We start from the raw sequence: 22,830 nt of genomic DNA, 5'->3' as shown, positions 1-22,830 counted from the left end.
GCTCAGTAGTTTAAGCTGTCTCAGGAAGTTACATTTATCTACAGATGGCTTCCAATATAATCTTTCTATGATTATGAATGTATTAAAATTAGGAGAACCCTACAGAGGCACTTTGATTCTCCTCATTAATGTGTGTCAGCTAGTTTTCCAAGGGATAATAGTTTTTAGACAGAACACTGTAGAAGCAACACGTAAGAAGGGCTGGGTTTGCTCAGCCTGCTGACGACTTTTTGCATTATTGTATTTTAGCTGTGACAGGTTGGTTCCCAGCAATACACTGGGTCTGCACTTACAGGGCATGTGCAAAATGTCACTTGTGTCTTTGCAGTATTTGAGGCAATTGGCTGTAAAGATCTGTTTTTCCTCAGGTGTCATCAGTTTAGCAAACGGAAAGTGCTACTTTGAAATTTTAAAATGCAAAGGTTAAAAATATGAAACTCAGCACAGGAAAAGCACTTTTTGTCTACTTTTAAAGTGTTATTAATCTGTCCCCTCTCCCTCCCCACACCGCCCAAAGATTCAGGAAGGAAAGCAAGGCTCTTTCCTCCAAGCTTTCTTTTTTCTTCTTAATAATGATGGGATGCAATAGCTGGAATTCTGCAGCCATCAGAACTACCACCTTCACACAGTTAACAAATTATAATTATCCTAGGGCTTCTTACACACTGAATACTGAGTGTGATGTACTATGTGTGGGTGACAAGGAGATAGAAAAAGAAAAAAAAATGGAAGCATGGAAAACCTGCATGTTGGCACACACCTAGATAGAAACAAAATGATGACAAAAACCAAATGCCATTTGTCAATGGTGGATGCTTTTCCTGCTATGTGACTGACTGCAGAGTAGTAAATTCAGGTAAGACTGGAGTAGCCATCCCTTTGCATTGCACAGAGGTGAACGTTACCTGGAGACTGCACACATAAAGCACTACCATAGCAGAGGGAAAGCTCAGGGAGCACATTTCCTTTGGGAGGAATAAGATTGGTACATCAACAGTACCCAAGAGTGGTACTCATACCACAGAATGAAGCAGGCATCTTCCAAACCTAGTATCTTCCAAACCCAGCATCTTGGCTGATGTGATTTGTACCTAAACTTACCTTCAGATAATGGAGAACTGCCTGTAGCAAAGGGCTGGGATACCCGAGATACCATCAAACCCGTGCAAATGAAGCTGCAACACCACTCAGAATGAATGGCAGCAATGTTATCCATCCCAGAGAGCCACAACACTCAAGTGTTGACAGAAACTTGTGAGAGACCCCACACATACCTGGTTCCATAGCCGAGCATGTCACATGCCTCAATACTCATGACAAGGTTAATCCACAACCAAACAACCTTCTCAAGGATGAGAGCTTAAAAGACAGATGTGATTGGACATTTTAATAAAATAATTAACACAAACTGTATTTGTTGGGGACCAGACATTCACGTTTGATTTGTGCTCAAGAGGGAACAGCTTCTCTATCCCAGGAGTCTGTCAGCAAGACAAAACTACTCTACTTTTCCATGATTCTCCCAACTGACTCATTTATATTTTATGAAGTGTTAAATTATGAATTATTATACAATAATGCATACAAATGTATTTAAATATATCTTTTATATCATATATCCACATATTTCCAGATATGTATTTATAAATGTATTTACACTACAAAAATACTTATAAATTACTGTATAAATGTATTATTTATAATGAAAAGAAAATCCATTTATTTTCACTGGGCCTACTAAAACTCCATTTCACCACCTCCTTTTTTCCAGGACGCAGCACTGGGACAGCAGTTGCTCCAGTCACAATCTACCCTGGAGGTCAGAGGAGCTTTCAGTGGGCAGGAATTTGAAAGAGGCCAAATGGACCTCAGTGATATGAACTAGTAAAGCTCATCCCTGCCATTCCTCCGTGGTGAGACACAGTACCCACTTAGCTGTGCAACACCCTCTTGCCAATTCACCCGAGGATTGCACCTGCCTATACTTTGCATGTTTCTCTACAAAGGTTAACAACAGCAACAATCTAACTCTTGGGGGGTGCAACTACTGTTTTAGCTGACATCCGCTAAAGCAGAGCATGTTCAGCAAAGCCGCTGCTCATCACTCTGAAACAGCTGCCACCACATTGTCCTCACCAGAGAGCAACATTCACCATTATCACAGTGGAGCAGTAAATCATATTAGCATAGCAAGAGTTTATGGCAGAGCAGCCAATTTCATTGGTAGTAGGAGGAAACTCAGATTAGCTTTTCATCTATTATACGTGGAACATTTTAATACCTAATTCTCTCTTTTGCAGACCTACTCTGCCATTAAATATAAAATTATATTTGGCTATGTGTGCAGGGGTAACATACAACTCCCCAAATGTAAGAATTATTTCCATAAGAGGAAAATATATTGGTAGTCTTGGTAAGGAAAAAAACCCCAAACTTAAAACTGTTCCACATCTTACTCCAGCTCTCTGTTCACGCTGGGATTCATCTCAACTACACTGAGCTATCACTAGTCCTGCTTACAGAAGTGAATTCATGAAGCAGGAGGCTTGTGCAAACCTGACCTATGCAGACTGCAGTCAAGACATGAACGTTAGCTACTCACTAGCAGTCCACTAAATTATATCCTTAGGACTTTGTATGTAAATAACAAAACAGAGCAAGTGAAACCATGTGAGCGGAAACTTGCCCAGAAACTGTGATACTCACTGTGGTAGCCAGTTTTTCAGGAAGAGGCACTTGGAAAAGAAATAGCAAAAAACCCCACCAAAAATAATGAGGTGGTAGAAAAGAGTCAGGTGGTGATAATGTACAGAAAAGCTAAAAGTCTGGGTGAAGAGACCAAGGAAAAGAGGAAACCCAGGGAATTCTGGTATAGACACTATCAAATGCTGCTGTCCCAGAAGTTGTGTGCTTTTCACAGTGCAGCATTACTTACCCAAAGGAAATGGTTTGTGTGCACTAAGGAGTGCTCTGACTGCAATACTGTTGTTTAAGTACTCACCTGCCCAAGCTAGTATTTTAAGCTGAATCATACAGGAAGCAACACAAAATTTTGCACCACTGCACCCAAAGAGCTGGAGAACCTGAGAACACTTGCATGCATAATGAGAGACTCCAGCCTATCAATTTAGTTGCAGGATTTCCTAAGAAAATAAATAATGGTGCATCATTTGACTTGAAACTATGGTTGCTAAAATTAAATTTTAACCTCCGGTTATGGCTTTCACTCTCCCTGTGTTCACTTTTCACCCACACCTCACAAAAACAGGGACAAGGAACAGCATTGGAGGCTTGCCATAACTAAAGGCTCATATTGCTCTCGTCACAGGCATCATCATTTCCTAAAATGTATTCTTTCCACAAAGTTATTTTTAGTGAGCTTTTAATTTCAGTAGAACTTATGTGACCCTTAAAAAAATCCTCTGCTGCCCCTCGCCCCCCCTTTTTATTATTTTGGAAGTATTGAGCTAGTACCATGGTCAAAGATTTGTCAGCTCATGGACTGCTCGCCTGCCACAGACACACACATCAGCTGAGCAGTATCAGTTACCAACTCAGGTTTACCCCTACACAACAAAAACAGATCTTTCCATGATCAGTGGCAACTGAGTGAGGTCCACCCAAGCACAATCTCAGCATGATACCTCCACCTGCTTTATGCAATACAGGGCTTGATCAAGCTTTGTGCTGCAGAGGGCAGTGCAAACACAAAGTACATCTAAACACGCAGCCTGAGTGTTTCTTGTTCCACATGGAAGCACTCGTGTATCTTAAAGCTACAACAGTGTGAGCCAAAAGATTTATGCTCAGCTCTGGAGCCTGTCTGAGTAATTTTCTGTGCAAGTCTTCAGCAACTCGTGGGTGTGGAAGGCGTATCTTCACAGCAGTGCTGCCATGAGCCAGCTGGCTTTGCAGGAGTGAGGTGGACCAAGAAAAGCTATTGTTCCAGGAAATACTATTATGTGACAAAACCTGAAGCTTTTGGGGTGCTTCTGAACTGGTTAGTGGCACACATGCTCGTAAGAGAAATGTGGTCTGCTTACAGCCCTATGGTCTTCAGAGGTCATATCACACCATCCCACCTTAAGAGATATATCCATGTGTAGCTAAGAGACAGCTGCAGAACATTTTGAGTCTCCTTATGTTTAGCAAGTTTTCCCCAATGTTAGTGTGCCTTCTGAAGAGGGAACTTCCCACAATTGGAGCCCTGGAGTCTCTTGTACTCAAACTACCTGCAGTTTTTCAGTGTCCTAACACTTTGAAGTCCTGCATATTGTGATGACCATCTCCAGTAACTACAATAAAATCAATTTCCTGTTGCAGTATTAGCTCTCTTTTCAACTCAAGACAGAAGTTGTGGAAAAAACCACATTCTTCTCTCTAGTGAGTTCTTTCAGATACCAGATCTTATGAACCCAGGGACTTGCAGTAGCCTGCACACCCTTTCCTGTTGTGTAACTGCTATTGAACTGCTGCCACGTTTTGGTTGAAGAACATGTTCATGCTAACTGAAAAGGTTCTTGACTGCTCTTAGAGCACTCTTCTTGTGCTGAAAGACACACACACAAAAAAGTTACACTTCATAATTAGTCACTAGAATTACTTCCAGAGCAGCTTTACAGACTCCTTTTGCTATGCAGGAATACTAGGCTCTTCCAGATACTGGTTTAACAGCTTCCTCCCCACAATTTCATTGAAAACATTTAAAAAAGGCACAGAAGTCTTCCACTCTCTCCTGTTTTTCCAAGCTTTCCCTGTCAAAGAACCAAGACAACACAATGTATTCTCATGTGCTATGATTAATATACTTGGAAACAGTAACATGATATAGAAATACTTACCTATTCTACCCAGCTAAATTCACCCTCTCACCTTTCTCTTTGCAGCTCCATAACTTTTTGGGAAACAGCTCCATGGGAGACAATTGCAACCAACCAACCAACCAACCAAACTTTATTGCAGCTTCTTCATCCTCCATCATCTGAGCAGTAACTCTGATGTCAAAGAGTTAACACCCTTCCACCAGAGGCTTTGAAATAAGCAGTTGGGACCGTAGACAACCAAATTTTACAGCTGGGATAGTTAAGAAAATTGGATTTTAAAACACGACTCACATTCCAAGAGTAGCATAGAGGTACTCTTGTAAGGTATCAATAATCCTTACAAACTATATTCCACTAATGCTAATGTGCATACCAGGAATTATGTTAGGCCTGACAGTGAGTTTGCAAGAACCAAGACAACCCCTGACAGTTCTCTGTGCTGTGCTGCCATGGATGCTGACACTGTGGCATTATAACACCGGATACCTTAAAAATTATGTAATAATCTATTTGTACACTTCATCTCAAAATCTGTGTATCTCATGCAGACTGCAGAGCTGGCTTAGTACAGTATCCAGTGACTGCTCAATTTAGAGCATCCAAATCCTCGACGTTTTCATTTAGAGGAAACTTGTCAGAATCAAAGCTGAGACACAAAGACAGGTTTCTACATATGAACTTAAATTAAACTTGATTACGCAATTTCTTCTTTAAGTCATCACACATTCCTATTATCCTTATCTTCCTCACATCTTCTGCAGGATCTTCCAACTCTTTCTCCAAGTCTTCAGGAAACTGGGTGGTTGCTTACCTGAGTCCACAGTGACAGAAATCACTTCAGTAGCAAAGATAATCCATAGTTTTTGCAGTGTCAGCATAGTAGTTCAAGTACAGACAAACACATCAGCTTCATAGGCTGAGGACCACACACACACCAGAGTAAGTTTCCACTAACAGCATTAAAGTAGAGCATACCTTTGTGATTAAGAAAAGCTGAAGGCAGGTTTTCAATTCTATCACCACCTTGCATATTATCATATGAAACGCCAAGAAAATGCTTATTTCTGCAATAGGACCGTAAGCTTCTTGTGGATCTTGCAACTAAGATCTGTTCAGTCAGGAGAGACTTGTGCATTAGCGCTTTCAGGTGGACATACTATCCGAGTTTGACACACAGAAAACAGGTTTTGTCATTAACAGTTCTAACAAGTTGTCATCGATGAGTAAAATCCATACACTGACAAGTATCAGACACCCCCAAACTGATTGAAGTGAACTACACACACAGAGAAAACTGTTTTACTTGTCTCTTGTATCAGGCATTCACTTGGGTAGTTTCTGAAGTCATTTCCTTTTTCCTACATTTTGATATGCTATAGCAACTCTCTGCTGAGACATCAGGGCTTCTACAGACAAAGAAATAAGGTATAAACAATGGTAAAAACAATGAAGAAAAACTATCTGCAAAGCGAGGTGCACTGCAACCTTCTCAGAGCAGCAGCACTGACTCCAGCGGGATGGGGAGGGAGAGAGGGAAACCACTGCAGGTAAAACCAATTGTTTCTAAACCAGTTTAAGTAACAAAACATACTGTCATTAGACCAGCAGATCATCCTGGATGCAGATTTCACATACACTTCTGCTGCCAGTTATAGAAAAGACAATCGAGTCTACCCTAGAATTCCACTGCAATACTTACCATCAGTACCAGGAATCAGCTGCACAGATAAAACATAGGGCTAAAGTCTACTGTGGAACACTGTTGTAACTGTGAAGTCATCATGCCACTGTCCCTTTATTTCACCCACAGTTCACCTAATCTAAAGGTATCTGCAAAGAGAAGAAAAAGAAGTACAAAAGAAATAAAAAGGGCTGTACTTGTAATCCAGAATTTTTCAGATGTATGGAACTATTAATGAAAAGTACAGCAGCAAGAGAGTATTCCACCCTCTCTTTTTCTTTACTCATGAATATGGCAAAATGGGACAACCTGGACATGAGGAGAAGCACTTACACGACACTAGACTTTTTACAGGATGGCAAGCAACTGGTTCTGATTCTTTAGCTGAAGAGAGCTGCATATAAAGCCACAGAAGAATGGCATACATTGCTGTAATACCAGCAGATTTTGAAAGGCTGCAATGTTCAGGTGAAGCAAATGCATCACAGAACATCTCATGACATCCTCCCTCCCCCCCTCGAGTGTCTCCTGGGGCAAACACACTATCTATGTAGTTATTGTGAGACAATATCCTGAGCAAATACATCCTACTTACCTCCAAGAGGAGCCAAAGTACGAAATAAACCCCACAGCCCCATTTGTCCTGAGCTGTACCACTACTGGACTTTAGCTAACACATCAAGCAAGCCTGTAAAACTCTTCACAACTCCTTTCAGTTGAGTACCTTCTTGAGATAATAAAGTGCTTTATTTCACAAGAATCACTTGTAGCTCGAAAGGGTATTATTTCACAAGCCATGCAATACCTTGAGCATCCTCCCTTTGAGTTTACATTAAAAGTCTTCTATACATTGTTTCAGGGAACTTCAGTCCCCTTAAGCCTAAGGGAGCTTTGATTACTCTCTCTTTTGGTGAGCAGATCATTTCCCAATCCCCAACACAAAAGCCTAGCAAAAGCAGGGACGACATTCAGTACAATAAAGTCTAAAACCTGATGGTCAAAATTCTAGCCTACCTCCTAGATGCCAGCCAGAGGTATGCTGAAACTAAGACAGCACCCAGTCATCTGGCTAAGCCACACCAACACCAGACAGCAAGCACACCTAAGATAATGGGCAAGCAAGTTCGGTGAACTGCTGAGATGCTTTACATCATCTCAACCATTCTCTCAGCTTTTTCAATGCTGATATATGACTCTATGGACACAGAGTCATAGGTTTGGATTGGAAGGGACCTTAAAGACCACCTAGTTGCAACCCCCCTGCCGTGGGCAGCAACACCTTCCACTAGAACAGGTTGCTCAGAGCCCATCCAGCCTGGCTTTGGGATGAGGCAGCCACAACTTCTCCAGGCAGCCTGTTTCTATGCATCACCATCCTTGAAATAAAATGTCTTCCTTATATCTAATCTAATCCTACCCTTTTCCAGACATACGGAGAGCAGCTGCCTCTAGGAGGAAATAAAGCTCCTCCTGCTGGTCACGCTAAGCCCTATGTCTATGACAACCAAACACCACTAGTGCAATTATCAGACAGAAGCTACAACCCTGAAAAAAAGCCTCAAAACAGCCAACGTAGCCTGTCACCTGGTATGCGACAAGGGCATGAGCCAGCCTGCTCCCTTTTGACGGCCTCTCCCACCAAGGCCAGCGCTACTCTTTAATCCCCAGCCCGTACTTGATCCCACAGCCAAGTGCCGCGGCTGCTACAGCCCCGCACGGACCCCTCTCCCCGGACAGCTCAAGAGGCACAGCCCCGAGAACCACCGGAGCCGCCCCGGCTCCTGCGCCACACAGAGCAACCTCCCCCTGCCCGCCCAGCACCGCCCCCGGCCGTGACCCGCAGAGCCTCACCGCGACCCCCCCCCGCTCCCGCCGCACACCCACCGCAGCCCGCCCGGCACAGGGCCCGCCACCGGGGCGTACGGGCCTCGCCGAGTCCCGGGACAGACCCCCTAACCCCGCCCCTCTCCCGCCATGGAGAGAGGCGCTGCCCTACCCAGAACCGGCGGGCACGGAGAGACACCCAGCCATGTCCTTCAGGGCCCACCACCGCGCCCCTCCAGCCACTCCTCAGCCTCAACCTCAGCCTCCCCTTCTTCCTCACCCCCTCGCACACAAACTCTTGCTTACCCCTCAAACCAAGACCTAGCTCCCACCCTCCGCCCTTTTCCGACATCTTAACCCGGCTCCCCGGCCGCTCCTCCCGAGCCAAAAGCGTCCCACGCCACCAACATGGCGGCCGCCACATCCTCCTTCCCCACCCCTCCCGCTCCCCACCGCGGCCGCGCGGCGCGGGGCCTGTCGGGAAATCGAGTCCTCGCCCTGTATGCAACCGTGCTATGGATCCTCCATATAAACTACAGGCCCCAGAAGCCCCCGCGCCCCGAGGGCGCCAGCCAATGGCTAGGCGGCATGGCGGCCGGTGGCCCCGCCCCGGCGGGCTCTGGGGTGATGTCATTGCCCAGCGGGGCCGCGGGGGCGCGCCGCGCGCCGCCGCTCATTGTGCTCTGCTGGTGCCGCCTCCGCTGGACACGGCGGGGAGGATCTGCTCCCGCTACATTCCCGACCGGAGCCGCCCTGCTCTTACTCCTGCACTGCCCGGGGCGCGCTGCCCTGCTCTTGCACCGCCCGGGGGGGGCTGCCCTGCACAGCACCGTGGGCGGCCCTGCCCTTATCCCCGGAGAGGGCTGATTTGAGCCGAGCCCCGCTGCTCCTATCCCGGGGATCCTGGCCCGAGGGTGGCTCGGCACCATCCCGAGGGGCTGCGCTGCTCGGGGAGTGAGCACCCATTCCCGAGGGGGACTGCCTTGCGCCTAAGCCCGCTGCGCCCATCCCGGAGAGCTGTCCTGCGCCGGGTGGGTGGCTAGCACCTATCCCAGAGGGAGCAGGCTGCCGTGCGCCCATCCCCGGGGTCAGCACCTACCACGGGAGTGCGGGGACTGCAGCGCGCCCAGCCCCGCTATCCCCGCCGCGGGGCGGCCCCGGGCTGCCGCTTCTCCCGTCGCCGGTGACCGGCTCCTGGCTCCCACCTCGTTTCATGTTTGTGGATAGGGAGGAAAAATCCCAAACCAGGTTAGTTCTGCGCTCCTCTTCTCTTTTTTGTGTGTGTTTTTCCTTCTCCTTTTGCCCCCTCCCCGCCAGGCCCCTGTCTCCCTATGCGCTTCCTCGCACTGTGTGTTCCCCAGCGGGGAGCAGCGCTGCCGAGCGGGGCTGCGCTGTCTGTCCCTGGCTCTGCTGGTAAAGGAGGAACGGGGGAGAAGGAAGGGGAAAGACCACTAGCCCCCTAAATAGGGTCATCCATGGGAGATGAGTGCCCCTCGCCGCCTTTCGGGCCCGGTGGCAGCCCCCGGGAAACTCCCGCAACTCCTGAATGCTCCGGGCACCCCGAAGCTGCGCGGTCCCGATCCGGGGGCACCGTCGGGGAGCCCTGTCTTATTTGTCTCCTGCACTGGATAACAGCGGAAAATAAGATGGATTTTGAATTGCTATCGCTAAGCCCTGCTAAGTATGAGAAACCCGGGGCTCCTGGGGATAAAATAAGTACGGGGTGCATTTTAGGATGGTTTTGGGGGCCCTGCTGTCGTGTGGCTTTAGTGTTTTGACACCTCTATGCTTCCCCTCTTTCAGGGAAATGGGGGAGATTTGAATCCAACTGGCTCTCAATCCTGGCTGTTTGCAATTGGTCCAGCTTTCTTTTCCAAGTCACATAATGAGTTTGTGTCTTAAAAACTGTCGATTGGACAGCCTCATGGTATATTTCAACTTCCAAACTACTACTCTGACCTTTTTCACTTTTATCGTATATACAAGAAATGCCTGTATTTTAAACTTTGTAAAAAGTCTGTGGTCCAGCAGAGCTTTGTTTTACTGTACCTTTTTGGTTTTTTCCCTTTTTTGTTTCTGAGGTGCAGTTCAGATCTTTACTTGAACATTGCTAAGATATTAGAGTAATATACTGGATATTTTTTTGTTAATACGTAACATCAGAAGGTTTTATCCCCTTTTCTTACTACATTACTCCTGCAGTTGCTGGTGGACCCCAGATATCCCATTTTGCAGTGGTGGCAGGGAAATGTATGCACACAGAGGGGTCCTGCTGACCTCAAATCTGTCAGCGTTTCTCAGTGCCCTTTAAAGTTAATCCACCCCAAAGCCCACTTGGAGGCAGTTCTGAGAGTAGGAAGAGAGTGTGCAGCTGAGCTGATATTTTTAATTTCCCCCCCCGCCCCCCACTGCATATTTGCTTCTGCGCTTCTCTTGTGTAACTGGCACTGTGTGTCCTCTGGCAGGGCTCTCCCTGGAATCGCAGTGCTGGGGAGAGGGTGACATGAGCGCAGTGGGGACAATGAAACTCCCTGTTTGATTTGCTTGAAGTGTTTGTAAACACTGAGGCAGTGTTGGGGTGTCCGTATGCAATGGATGGCATTTTACAGTTTTCCCAGTTTTCCCTCCTTAAGTGAGATAAACATGCTGCATCCACATTTCCTCCTTGCATTTAACTGTGTTTTTTCTTTCCTTCCTCTTTATTATTGACTCAGAGGGAAAGAACAACAGCGCATGCAGGCGTTGCCTTTGGTTGGTCTTTTTAAAACATTTTTATTTCCTGGAATGGTGTTTTCCTCTTTATTTTACAAGGGAGGGAACGGATAATCTAATAGAGGGTTCCCCATCTTGGCTGTAAAAGGAGCAGTTTTATAGCAGTGATTTTGTTAGCCTGGGATAGAAGGCACTGGATATGAAGCAATAATTTAAAAGTGTAGACTGGGAATTGTTCTGGGAAATACTGATACAGAAATTGATGAGAACAAGCAAGGAACCCATGGCCAGGAATTTTGTATTTAAGTAATACAGTCTTATATTCTGTTTTCATCTTTCTATATGTATGTATCTTTACAAATATGTATTGCTATTTATGCTCATTTGGGGTGGTTTTTTTTTTCAAAAATTATTACATTTGTTGGATTTAGAAAGATTTGTGACAATGCGTGCTGGCATTTTAAAGTTCTATTATACTATAACATGAGGTGGATTAAAAATGTACCTCAGAAATCTACACTATTATTCAGGTGAAACTTCGCCTTGCAGCAACTGAAATATAGCACATAAAAAGAGACCAAAAGCTGAAAATCACTCCGTAGATAAATGATTGCTGTGAAAAAGTAGAGATGAGCTAAGGGGCCCTTTTCTTGTCCTGCAAAGACCTAAATGCAATGAACGTGTTTACTGTGATTCAAGAAATCCTCAAGATGCCAGTTACTGAAATTGAAGAAAATATCCCAGAAAGACAGCACTAAATATTTCCTCCAGTCTTTTACTAGTGTCCAGTTTCTGAAGGGAGATTCAGGGCAAGGTGGTCTCATGGTCATACTCTGTAGATTTTTCTTATATTTTAGTCCTGTTCTTAATGAAACTGAGTATGATGCCAATGGCTGACTTCTTAGTAAAGCCAGAAGTTGCATCTTTGCAAATTGGTTTTATCGGCATCACATATTTGCCATGCACTGCATTAAATTGCCCAAAACTGTTGCAGAAAGAGATTTAAGCTGCCCTGGGATGTTGGGTGTCACCCAACCTCATGTACAGAGGGACCCAAAGACTGATGAGATGAGGGGAACTGGGAAGAGCCAGAGCTGGGCCAGACTTGCTGACTTTTAAGCTTAATTTTCTTCTTTGCTCCAGAGGTGAGCTATGAGAGGACAGTGATTTCTGTAGCCTGGAGTTGGGATCTGGCAAGGCAGCTGAAGTTCCTGAAGCAAGAGGTGGATGGCTGAAGGTGGCTCTTCGGCGAGGAACTGAACAGTCCCAAACAGGCATGGGGAGGGAAGGTGAGAATGGGGCAGTGGGAGAAGGGTGTCTGCAAGCAAACGACCTCTGTTTGTCACTTTACTGTGACAGAGCTTTCCTCTGTTGGCATATCTATGCTGTGTGCTTCCTGTCTTCCAAGCCCCAGCTACAGGTGGTAGGTATTGCTCACTGCTTGAGCTGCAGTGTTGTGGCTCTCTGGTTGAAGCTGTAGAAAGCTCTTGGTTTCAGCTCTGGAGCTGCTCTTGTTTTGTCCTCAGTGGGATGGCCAAGCTGGCATCCATCAACTGGCAAATTGAGGTGCTTGCTCTAAGTTTTGTGGTGTGTCCCAGATGGGTGTATCTTCAGCTGATTTTTTGTGGGAGTGATAGATTTGTTGGCATTTTCTTATGGTTACATAAAATGTAGTCAACAAAGAGATTATAGTACCTGGGAACTAGATCAATTCCTTTTCTAATTTTAAAGCATATTATCTTTTTTTTAGGACAGGATCAGCAGTTTGAGTGCAAGCCTTGTTCTTGGTGAGTACAGAAAGAGGAGTGGGGAATGTGCTAGGAGCTAGTTCATGCATATTGTCAAATAACCACCCAGGCAGTGTGAAAATTCAAGAGATTCATTGCAACTATGTGGCTGGCATGACAGGAGTGTGGAAAGTAGCACAGGATGGGCATACCTTGCAGTGACAAAGCTGTTTAGATATTGATGCTTGTATGGATGTTTGTCAAACTTTGTAACAGAAGATTTAGGAGACAGTAAAATCATCACCTGTATTATGAATAGGTTTCTGACACCAAAAACATCAGCTCAGTTGGAGAGATCTTGGGGCAGAGATGCTCAGTAACAGCCCTGCTTTGGCTGGAGGACAGATGAGATGACCTAAGGCAGTGTTTTGATTGACTCTCTAGTTTCCGCAATTTCATTTTGCAGCAAGCCATTTAGCTTCCCTCTCCCCTCCAGAGTGATTCTGTCAATAACTAACTAAATTCTCATTTTAGTTTTAATGGCTCTCTTAGAGTAGGAAAGAAGTGATCTGTCATGTTTGTCATGTAATTCTGGTTGGTCTGTGCATAAACTGTGAATTTAAAGGGGGGGGGCAGGGTGAAGTGAGTCAAATATTCCTCAGGTGCTAATATGTTGAAATAATTAGGGCAGAACAAGGATAAACTTGTCCCTTAAAGTCATTGTCAGGATTTAAACAGAGTCAAGACCACATTGAAGTCTGTTGCTATTACAGTAGTTTCATAACTAATCTGTGCTATTAAACATTGTCCCTGCATAAGGTATTAGTGAGATTTGTGTTATAATGTCATTTGATTTCACCTTGCATAGATAAAAATAATTAGGGAGCTTTGTTGCTTTGAGCTGAGGATAGATATTTAGGTTGTGAACAGCTTGAGACTCAATTGCTATTTGTCATCTCGCCTCGCCTGGAGTAACTAACTGCCTCTTGCTACACTGCAGAGGTGTACACTCTTCCCTAATATACTTAAGGCAAAATTTAAACCTATTTAAACTAACCTAGCTATTAGTTTCCTGAGATAATTAGAGAATACTTGTACAAACAGAGGAGAAAATCTTCAGTAAAGTCTAACGGAAATCTGCTTCTGTCCTTTTAAACATCACAGGATATCTTGTTTATATTCTTTCCTTTTAGCAGAAATGCTTTCTTTTAGGTTCTGCTGAACTACAAGCTAACTGTAACCTTTAAGTATCTGAATAGTGTTTTCCTTTAGACCTTGAAAAGAGTAATGAGAAAAGCAAAGAGAGAAGAGGAAGTGGAGGAAAAGCTATACTGGCATGAAAAAAGATGAGCTTGCACACGGTTTCTCAAAAGCGTGTATCCTGCAGGCTGAATTTAAAGGGGAAAAAACAAAAAAGGTGTTAGAGATGCCAAAGTGTACAGAAGTCAAACAATGCTTGGGTTACTCTGTCCTGCTAAAGATGCTGTCCATGGAGGGAGGGACTTCATGCAGGGCCCTGGCAGCCCAACCCACTGCTGCACTGTTCTGCTTCTCCTCTGCAATGAAGGTACTGAAAATCTGCTTTTTTTGATTAAGCAAAAAACCAGTTACTCAAAGGACAGCGTGTGTGCATTCAAAGTGGGAGTATTTCTTCATATAAATCCAGGCTGTTGTTTGCAAAAGAGAATTGTCAAGGAACTACCATCCTGTAGGCTGGTGCTGAGCCTTGATGCCAATTTGTTGGAAACAGTGCAGAAAATTAATCTGTGTATGAGAGTCTCGCATCCCACAGTAGCAATCATTTGCATGTGCTTTCTGGAGTATTTTGGACAGAACCCCTCACATCCAAAAATAGGAGCTTTCATTGCTTTGGCAGGGGGGATCACCCCCTTACCTGGCTGTGGAAGGATGGGATCCCTCTCCAGAGTAATCAAGTAGTTAGGATATTTTTAGTTGAAAGGAACCTAAAAAGATCTTGTCCAGTTATGTCTTGAGTATTTACAGGCTTGGGCTATTACCTGCCTCTCTAAGAAGTCTGCTGCAGTGTTTTACCACTCTCTTGGTAAAGAAATGCTTCCTTCTGTTCAGTCTGAGTCTCCTTTGGTGCAGCTTTGAACCATTCCCACATGTCCTATCACTGAATCCCAGGATAAAGAGATCAGCACCTCCCTCTCCACTTCCACTCCTCAGGAAGCTGCAAGGAGCAATGAGTTCACCCCTTTTCTTCTAACCAGACAAATCCAAAACCTGAGCTGCTCCTCACAGGGCATATCTTCCAGCCCTGACAAAGATGTATGGGGTTGTATGGAATGTTTCACTACTCGGTGGGATGTTGCAACTGAGATAGCACCAGCTCAAGGGGAACTGCTGATGTCCTTATTCCCACCCACTTTCTCCCTTCTTGTTTCCCATCTGCCTAAGCCTCTCCTTGCTCCAGTGCAACCACCGCACCTCCCCTTCCTCCTCTGCTCTTCTTCTGTCTAGTGATGTTCAGCAGTAACCTTTAAGAGCTTGAATAGCCCCGGACTACAAATGAATCTGAGAAATGAGTATAAAGGGAGACTTAGCTGAAGAAGATAGGATGCCAATAGGAAACAGGTTATTAAAGATGCTGAGTAGAATAATGTGTATCTGGTTAGTAGATCACCCCACCTATGCTCGCTCTTCCCTGGGACAGATGAAACTTAAGGCACAGGAACTTGTCGAACCCTCCTGTCTTTTCAGTGGTCATTCTTTTGCTATAAATACCCATTCATCCATAAATACAAAAGTGACGGGAGATCTAGAAAAATCTATCCTCCAGAAAAATCCCAGATCCACGTTCAGAATGTAGATCATGAGTTGAGATATGCGTTCAGATTTACGGCCAATCAAAGAACAACTGAAAGGGATTGCCAGGATTAGAAAAGAGATTTGGAGTTTGCTATGTTGCAAAGAGTACTTTCAGTAATGAAAAACTGACTTGAAAAATTATCATTAGCACTTCTCTGTGATTTAAATTTCATTGCCTGAACTCAGAGAAACGGAGGATAGATCAGTCAAGGCTTTTTATCTAACAAGGTTCTAAAGGAAGCCAGATTCATGTCTAATTAGTGAGAAGTTCTTCATGGTGCCATCTCTTAAGCTTCCAGGGGCTAACGTGGTGTTTTCATGACAGTCGTGGTTGCAGCATGGGAATATTTACCTAAAATAACACCCTTAATTAAAAACATGGTAACACAACCTCGTATAACCTGAATTATTGACCTCAAGAAATCCCGTAAAGGGTGTTCATGCTCTGTGGTCCTGTTGCTTTCTGATGGTGGAAGAAGTTCTATCTTCTCCAACACTGGAGATTCAAGCTTTATTATAATGGCTACTGAACTTGATTAACTGAGAGAGGGGACAACTGCCACTTGAAAAAAGAATCATTTTTTTAATTGTTCTTTCTTTATAGCTATTTACACAACTACCTGAAAAGTAAATGTAGGCTTGAAAAAGCTTTTCTGGCTTATTTGGTCTCCCTGCTCGTCCTCTGGAGACATCAGATTATTCCATCCTGAGACAAGTAATCTTTAGATGTGAGAATCAGGTAGCCTGAAATTGCTGTGGGGCTGTCAGTTCATTTTTTCATATGGGGAAGAAGATTAAGAGAAGTAACGTTAGCCTTTTTATTCTTGCATCTCCCTCAAAGTTCATGGTGCAGTGTGTCCTGTGGAGAAAAGGTATTAACTCAGATAAACCTGCAGTAATGAGTTTAATTAAACCCCAGCAAAGATTGAAGAAATCTCTAGCTCTCACAAAAGGGTAAGGGCATATTTTGGATTTCTATATGTCTCTTGGCTGCTGAGGACCTTGAAATGGCTGGTTTCAGGATCAGGTTCTGCATGTGGTTGACTGCAGATGTAGAGGTAAGTTCAGCCTGTGTGATGATAGGTTTGGGCTCTGCTCTTCTCTGTAATCCCGCTTTCTGTGGCATAATTACAGAAAGTGCTTTCACTCTAAAGGAAATGTTTTAACATAGTTTGCAGCTAATTCCATGTTTTCAATCTAAAATACAGTCAAGTGCAGCGAGTGTCTGCAGCATTGCAATTACTCCCGCCTTTTGAGCAAGAGGTGTTCTCCTGTCTGTAGCCACCAGAAGATAGAAGACTGTAGCACTCTCTAATTTCTCACATATTTGAAAATATAAAAATCCTCACAGTAGATATTTGCTCTTGAGAACATTAGATAGTTGTGGGGGGATCCTTGAACAACGTTGACTCTATTAAAAAAAAAAAAATTGTGTAAAAACTGTATCCATGTACCAGAAGCTTGAAACTGCAGAAACAGAGTTGGTGCCTGATTTCTCTATTGCATTTATCCTTGTTCTGAACAATTTGTTCCTTCTAAAAAGGGAACTGTGCCCATTTTCTTCAACTCAGCAGTATTCACATTTCTAAAATGTGGTAGTAGCATTTTGCTTGGATTGATGTGTTTGTGTGCACATAAAAGATCCCAAATAAATGCAGGTTTCTGTTAACTCTTTACTTTCAGCAGGCAAATGGGAAATCTAAAGTTGAGCTCTTAACTCCATGTTGACAGATTCCTGCTCGATCTATTTAGGAGAGGGAGGCATGAGTGTGTGACACTGCTGGAAACTGTTTTGTGGGATCTGTAGGAATGAAGTCTCCTCTTGTGTTGTGACCTGCTGTTGGTATGCTCTGAATATCTCATATAGGGATATAGTGTATGTTCAAACAAAGAAACAAACAGTGTCTTTTAGCAGTCACTAACCCCAAATTCTGCAGGATTTTGCTTCCCCCTCCCCCCCGAATTGGAAAACAAACTTAAATATATCCATATTGTTATCCTGAGGTACTTCTCAGTATTTCTATTATGTTTGTAAATGATTTTTGCTAATGTAGAGTATTTCCCTCTACTAGGAAATCTTTCTTTCAAGTAGCACTTCTGTTTCCACAGTTCTGCTGGAAACCTATGTCTTTGTGCACTCGCAGATGACTGTGCAGGTCACTGGTCTCTATGTGTCACTAGGAAGCACTGACATAATGGTCTTCAAAAGGATGGCCTGTGAGAAATGTCTGCTGGGTCATGTTGGACATCGCTGTGCTGGAGATACTTGAGATTTCTTTGTCCTGTGCCATTATACATGGTTATTATGGACCATTCCTAAGCTTTCTACTGCAGATGCAAATGTAATATGGGTAATTTTTAAAGCTCCTTCTCAAGCTGATGCATGGCCAGAGATGTGTGCTTCCATCATTAGTAACTTCACACTGGTCATTGTGAATGTTCAGACTTTTGTCAAGGTCCATCTCACTTATATCAGGGTTGTCGCTAACCTGTTGTGCCTCTGGATTGGAAAACTGCTTGGATAAGTCAGTCTTAAAATTAATCTTTTTGCTAGGTTAACTTTTTGGGATAGTGTCCCTAGGCTGATTCAATGTGGGTGGTTAGCTGGTATTTAATAATAATAAATAAAGGCATCTTTAAAACAAATCCCCTGTAGTTAAAAATTCACAACTGAAGAAATTCAAAATAAATTGAGTATTGATTTGCACAATGAAATAACCAAAGAAAACATTCATTGTGGGCTGAGGCTAATTCTGTTAGAATAAAGGAAGCTGATTCTGAAATAAATACTAAATCAAGTATCCCATTAAAATCTGCAGTTTTACAAAAGCTGTTGCCACAGGAAGGAAGACCCTAGTGTGAATTATTGTTTTACTGCAGCTGTCAGTCATTGCAGTGTGAACATGTTGCACCAATTTGTAAAGTAGCCACTAGTAACCAGGTCATCCTGCTTAAATGTCAAACTTCTTGCTGGAAAATGTGTGAAACTACATAAAAACTCTTTCCATATTGTTAGCACATCTTTCACAGTATTTCTCATTTTGCTTGATGACATCAGTTCTTGAAGATACAGAGGAAGGTTTTAAAAATATCTCCTGGGCAATGCTGGGTGATGCTTAGCTAATGAATTTATTGATGTTTGTTTGATATTCTGGAGGGTTAGTCCACTTCCTCTGATGCAGTTTTTGAGTCATCACTCTCTTTATAACTGTTCCTGTATTTTATGTATAGATTGGATTTCATTATCCTTGATAAAGTCTTTGAGATAGAACTTCTGCTAGTCCCTACTTTCTCCAGTGAGAATCTGCAGTTCTCTGCAGTCTGTAGGTGTTACTGTAATGTGAGTAACCAGTGCTGTAACTTGGGTGGGAATAGCCATTAGTGATTTTTGGGAATGACAGTCTCCTTAATTTCACTGCAAATCCATCTATATAATTTGGAGTTTCATCTAGAATTAGATATTTTGTATTTTGAAGGCAAGACAACTGAATTCTGCGTCTGTTTTGTGTTTACAGGCAAGCCCTTTCTAAACTTTGTTTCTTGGTTGCCTCCGTCTGTAAAATGGAGATAACCTCAGAGGGATGCCTTGAATATTCATCAGTGATTTATTGTATGCTCCTGAAGAGAAGTGTTACCAGCAATGCTAATGAAGTTTATTACTCAGCCCCTCTGCTGCACATTGATTGATATTTCAAAGATCTGCAGTCTCCACAGTGAATGCTAGCAAATTCTTAACTGGACTTAGCTTGTAGATGACACTAATAACTTCGATTTACATGAGGCTCTTCCTTTGGAAGGGCTCCAAAGAATTTTATAAACTGTAATGCAAGCCATAGTGTAAATACTGCCTTAGCAGCCACAAGCTATCAGGGAGTTGCTGTGTGATGGATATTGCAGTGCAGCTGGCAGCTGTACGTGAGAGGATAGCAAGGAAGAAAAGTAGTTTTGCAAGTGATGGAGGTGACACAGGGAGGGAAATAAGAAAACAAACAGACACTACCTGAATTGTGATTTTTTTTAATTTTTTTTTTTTTAACCATTGATGTGATTGATTCTTATAGATCAAGTGACTCTCTTGTGAAACATGGCATTTTTGTTGTAGTCTCACGGTGTTGTGATATTGGTTCAATTCCAGTCAAGCAGAAAGAGCTGTGCTAGCAACAGGGTGTTTTTTCTTGCAGAACTTGTTTGTTTCTGGATGTCTTAATTCAAATACTGGGATGCAACAGTGTGATTTCAGTGGTTCCTCAGGCTGGTATAGCTGGCTGTGTAATGTCTTCCTCTAACGGAGGCGAGAGGCACAGTTGCTTGGAGTTTGCCCTGTACGTCAAAAAGACTGGAAGGCATACCCCAGATAACTTACTCTGAAGCTGAAGTCCCATTAACCCTAAATTCTCTCAGAAAGTGTAAATAGCTTTGCAAAGATGTTGGCTTAGAATTTGTTCTGTTTGGTTGGGTTTGTTCACCTAATGGTGGAGCCTTGGCTTCTGCCCTGAATCATAGGCACCTAAGTTGCATTGTCTAAATAACATTGTTGTTATTTTAGGTCCCAGACACCATCACTGGAGGGAGATGGCAGATTCAGAAGTGCTCAGAGATGTTTTTCTCAGATGTTTGCTAGGGAAGCCAGACCTTGTATAAGACTAACTTGGACATTTTGGTGAATCCCTCAAAGGTAGGTAAGACAAATCAGTGCCACTGGGTACAGTGTAATCTGCCAGAGCAGTTAGTGCTTTAATAGGCTAGACACAGGTGTCAGGGTGTCAGATCACTTAGTAATAAAGAGAATCATCAGTTTTTGTGTCCCATGCAGGAGCATCTGTTTTGGAAAGGTTTTGAGCACTTTCAACTCTGATTGCTGAGTGCTGAATCTTCAAGGGCTCAGAAGCAATAGACAGAGAGGTTCAGAAACTGGATAATGTAAAATACATAATTACAATTGGAAGCTATGATAGGAATATCTGGATAAGAAATGCATGGCTGCTAAGTGTGCTCTTGGTTGATGGGCAACACTGTCCTGAAGAACCAACCAGTTGCAACCAAACAAAAAATGTCAAGGGCAGAGGTCAGCCCACTCAGAGGTCAGTGACAGTGTGGATTCTGATTTTGGGCTCATCGCAGCTGCCTGGTGATCAAAAGAATTGTAGAAATTTTGTTGTCTTTGTAATTTTGCTGAAACACTGTTTCCTTTGGTAATTTTTGAGCCTGTTGGTCAGGCTAGATGGTTGCAAAAGCTTGCTTTCCTAAGAAAACAGGGTTAAAGTGTGTATAATGTTTTAAGGGGCAGGGAGCTTGTTGAATTCAGATGCTTGTTTGGCAATGCTCATCCAACACTTGCCTGACATGGAGAAGAGGTTTCACTGCATCATCTTTAGGCTTGGTCTGGGCAAATGAGTATTTCTGTTTGTAGCACCTAATGGAGACCTCAGCAGTCAATAGGGCACAGTTTGTGGCTTGGCTTCCTGCCTGGCTGTGTGCTCACACTAATCTTACAATAAAAACAAAATGCAAAGTGTAATTATAGCCTGGTGGATGAATTTATATTTTTGGTATGTTCTGTTGCTGGGAGTATTTTAAAGCCTCTGTGTCCGTGATTCTGGTCTTTCTAGATATTTAGAACCCTGTCAGCTCTGTATTTTGCTAGGCCATGCCGTCCATTAAATATGTATATTGATAACAGTCAATGAGTGCATTAATGTTTAATTCAGTACATTTTTCAGGTTTAGGATCCCACTCATCCATATTGTTGTAATCGATTCCTCCTGGAAATACTGTGGTAATTAGAGGAGAGACTGATTTGCAAGCATTACTGTGACATGTGTAACCAACCTGTCTTATTTTGAGCCTTTCATTACCTTTACTTATGACTACAATTGTGTGCAATCTCAAGGAGAAGTATGAACTTTTCATTTGCATGTTAATGACACTGTCTGGGAAGGTGTTACAGGGATTCAAGCAGTGCTATGCAGAAAAAATGTGTCCAGTAAGTAAACAATTTTGACTGTTAGTGGTTCAGACGTTGCTAATAATAAAGGTCTTTTTTTTCTTCTGATGTAGCAAATGCAACCTTTCAAATGGGCAAGGCAATCGGTATGATTTAGGAAGAGAATTGTTACAGATAACTGCTTCCTGTAATCAGCATCTGTCTCCTCCTAGAAAGGAAGGAAGGAAGGACTTGTAACTTTTGTGCCCTTTTTAAAGGCGGGATGTGTTAATTGAGTCTTAATATGTGTTGTGATACATAGAGATACATTGAAAAAAGCTGTACGCTGAAACTCACTGGATTTCTCATGTGCAAGAGCTGTATGTTGCTGGGAGTGTGGGCTGTTCTCAGGAGCTGAAAGACTGATGTACTGGTTATTTTGTCAAGCTTGTTTGGCATTTGAGGGATTTGTGCAAAGCTCTGACATTTCACTCTCAAACTTCTAGTTTTAGAAAGGAACATCTGTGATTTTAGCCTAACCTTGAAGTGGGTCCCAGTGTGTCTTAGTGTGTGATTGAGGTCGTTTGTCCTCTTGCTCTGAGTGGCTATTTTGGCTGTTCCTGGGAAAGTAAAAAAGACTCCATCACACTTCTGCTTTTGCACGGGAAGGGCTCCCTCCAAACAGTCACAGAAATCCCTGTAAATATTAAAAATACGTTCTGTGTCACACTTATAATCCTTCTTCATAATTCCCTACTCTTCTACTGTTTACAAGAAACCTGAGCCACGTGCTTTCATCTCACCATCAGCTCTCAGTCTGATGGATCCAGGAGGAATTGCCATTCTCTGTAGATCAGACCTGGAGGAAGATGAGTGGCATGGGCATAACAGCCTAACATTTCCGTTTAGGACAGTAGGATAAGCCTCAGGAGAAGAGACCTGCTGCTTTAAATTAAGAACAACCATTCAAGCAAGATTCGTTCTGCCTTGTGTCACTGTGTCTTGCTGCAGCATTCCGTAGCCCATCCTCGTATCCTGAATAACTGTGCAATGGCAAAAGAGTTTCTACCTAGTAGAGCTCAGCACTTTCTGGTGAGTGACAACAGGTTACGGTCACTAACAGGCAGGGAAACTTTTGAGTGGGTGAAGGCTTAGTGGGTGTTTGTAGGGAGATCTGACCAGGTGTGAGGAAGAGCATGGTTGACAGGCTTGCTTTTGCATTAAGGATGATTAGTGGGATGTAGCCTAGTCTGTAAGATGAATGTGAAAAGGAATGACAAGGAGTTGGGGAACCATAGAAAGAGAAAA

At 43.4% G+C, this 22,830-nt stretch overlaps 1 protein-coding gene and 1 long non-coding RNA gene across 5 annotated transcripts in view; one reads left to right on the top strand and one right to left on the bottom strand.

The window, feature by feature from the left end:
* Nucleotides 1-1,372: 1,372 nt before the first annotated feature.
* LOC113953703 lies at nucleotides 1,373-8,320 on the bottom strand. The gene is made up of 2 exons (XR_003529990.1): nucleotides 6,523-8,320; nucleotides 1,373-6,229 (listed from the first exon to the last, which is right to left on the bottom strand). It is a non-coding gene; the product is annotated as an uncharacterized LOC113953703 (long non-coding RNA).
* A 766-nt stretch (nucleotides 8,321-9,086) lies between these two features.
* Nucleotides 9,087-22,830, top strand: part of RAB30 (RAB30, member RAS oncogene family) — a 41,502-nt gene continuing 27,758 nt past the window's right edge. The window contains exons 1-3 of one of the 4 annotated variants that reach the window (XM_027656806.1): nucleotides 9,087-9,576; nucleotides 12,184-12,329; nucleotides 12,791-12,827. The gene's annotated coding sequence lies outside the window, so the exon portion shown is untranslated. Of the gene's footprint in view, nucleotides 9,577-12,183; nucleotides 12,330-12,790; nucleotides 12,828-20,145; nucleotides 20,279-22,830 lie in introns of those variants that run through there. The other 3 variants (XM_027656873.1, XM_027657038.1, XM_027656949.1) reach the window with 3 other exon arrangements.

The sequence above is a fragment of the Corapipo altera genome, unplaced genomic scaffold (assembly GCF_003945725.1).
Source record: "Corapipo altera isolate COAL_440 unplaced genomic scaffold, ASM394572v1 0, whole genome shotgun sequence".
NCBI classification, from domain to species: Eukaryota; Metazoa; Chordata; class Aves; order Passeriformes; family Pipridae; genus Corapipo; species Corapipo altera.
Note: the sequence above shows the minus strand (reverse complement) of the source record. Positions and strands in the feature narration are given on the sequence as shown.